This window comes from Bison bison, unplaced genomic scaffold (assembly GCF_000754665.1).
Source record: "Bison bison bison isolate TAMUID 2011002044 unplaced genomic scaffold, Bison_UMD1.0 scf7180017864506, whole genome shotgun sequence".
Taxonomy (NCBI): domain Eukaryota; kingdom Metazoa; phylum Chordata; class Mammalia; order Artiodactyla; family Bovidae; genus Bison; species Bison bison.
In genome coordinates, this window is record NW_011495063.1 from 1,598,234 (window position 1) to 1,600,140 (window position 1,907).

The window sequence follows — 1,907 nt, forward strand, 5'->3', positions numbered from 1 at the left end:
GGAGCTGCCTTCGAGCGGCTGGAAGCCGGAGCAGCCCCAGACTCGGGCGGGGTGGCTGGAGTCCGGGAGCCGCGGCCGCGTCCTGCCCGGCCTGGGGAGCCGGGACGAGTGAGGGTTTGCAGGCGGATCCGTGGGGACAGCGGAGCACGAGCTGTGGATCAGGGAAGCCGGGATCGCAGGGGCCAGGCTCGGGGACCCTAACGCGGGAGGAGCCGTTAATTTGTAGCGTTACTAGCTTTCCAAGGATTGTTGGGAGTCTTTGGCGAGGTGTGGGGAGGCGTAGGGGCCCTAGGCGAGATTCGGGAATTGGAAGCCCTCCTGGCTTAAGAACTAGGGCACGAGTTCTTAAGAGGTGGGGTCGGAAAGCGCTCAAAGAGAGAGAGCCGAGGGGGATGGGGCAGGGTCCCGAGTCTGCTGCGCAAAGTTTGCGTTTCTTTCGGGTGAGGCGTGCGGGGCTTTCCCGACTCCAGATCCAGAGGAAGAAACGAGCCACGCGGGCCGCCTTTTCCGGGGGCTCTCAGGGGAGAACCCGAGGTTCCGGCGCTGTGTGGAGACCAGGGGCTAGGACTGGGAGTAGGGCGAGGGGTGGGCGGTGGTTGTGCATCAGCCCTGAATGAGGGCTGGGCTTCGGGACGAGGTTAGAGTTCGGGTTTTTAGGATCCAAGCTGTTTTCAGAAGCCGGATCTAAGGGCCGCCGATCGAATCTGCACACCGGTCAAAGCAGGGAGCCGGAAGGCTGGAGTTAGGGGCCTGGGCTTACATCTGAGGCTGGAATCGGAGGAACTGGTGGCGTTTTTTAAGGTTTAGCCACGGGTTCACGGCTTTTTTTGGAGGCGGGGTGGGGAGTTAAAACTATTGGAATTTGGGGAGGGTCGCGCCCGGGAGTCCCCACTCTCAGTGGGTTGAAAAACGATTAGGTAGGCAATGAAAGTAGTTGATGGGCGCCATGGCCGGCGAGCCCCAAATTCCTGCCGCGTATCCCCGAAAGAGGATCTGGAGGAAAGGACTTGAGGAGCGCAGGACCGGGTCCTTGGAGAAAGATTCCGGGAAGCGGACAATTCGAAGGGGTGTTCTGGGCGAAGCGACAGGGTAGCCTCGCAGGGCCAGGGATGGATAGGGACCTTGGCGGCTCGGCGGGCTCCGGAAGCCACTTGGAGTCTGCGGGTGCAGCGCGGCGGGGTGGGTGCCGTGGCTCGCAGGGGCCGCGGCCTGCGCGGGGGGCGCTAGCAGTAAGGCCTCGCTCCAGGCCTGGGGAGTCCGGGCTGCGGCGGAGGGCATGCTGGGCTCGAACTCAAGCGCCCGGACCGGAGCCGCCAGCTGTTGACCCGCAGGTTCTGTCTGCACTTCCTCCCGGCCTCGTCCGAAAGCCCACACGCCGGGCCGCCCGTGTGACGATCCGCTTGAGAAAGGGGGGGAACTTGGGGTCCTCTGCCCTTAACCCTTTGCCCCAGTACTCCTCCAGCGTGTTGAAATGTTTTCCAACTAGTGGAAACCGAAAGCTTCACATCTGAAGCAGATTTAGACTATCTCCTCCTCTTCAAATTTAAGAAAATGATGGTGTCCAAACACAAGCTCTATTACGCAAAGTCCTGGTCCCTAGCCCGACCGCGTGCCCTGCATTCTGGCCTTCCCGAGGCTTCAGGACCTTGGTGGGCGGAAGGTAGGGAGGGTCTCCTGTCTCTGATCGCCCACTCAAGCTGCACCCCTCTTGGCTCTGGCCTAGCTTGGTGGGGCCGGGGAGGGGGAAGAGAAGTCCCGACTAGGAACGGAGATTACCCCTTGGGCCACTGGAGAAGCAGAGTTGGGAAGTGAACAGGAGGAAGATTTGAAATTTCTCCTTTGCCATCTCAAACCCACTGTCCCAGCACTCTGCACACATCGCGCCCCTGCCCCTGAACTAAGGTGAG

The 1,907-nt window shown here is 61.5% G+C and overlaps 1 protein-coding gene across 2 annotated transcripts in view; it reads left to right on the forward strand.

Moving 5' to 3' along the window:
- PKNOX2 (PBX/knotted 1 homeobox 2) overlaps nt 1-1,907 on the forward strand; it is a 301,299-nt gene that overhangs the window by 1,145 nt on the left and 298,247 nt on the right. The window lies entirely within an intron of this gene.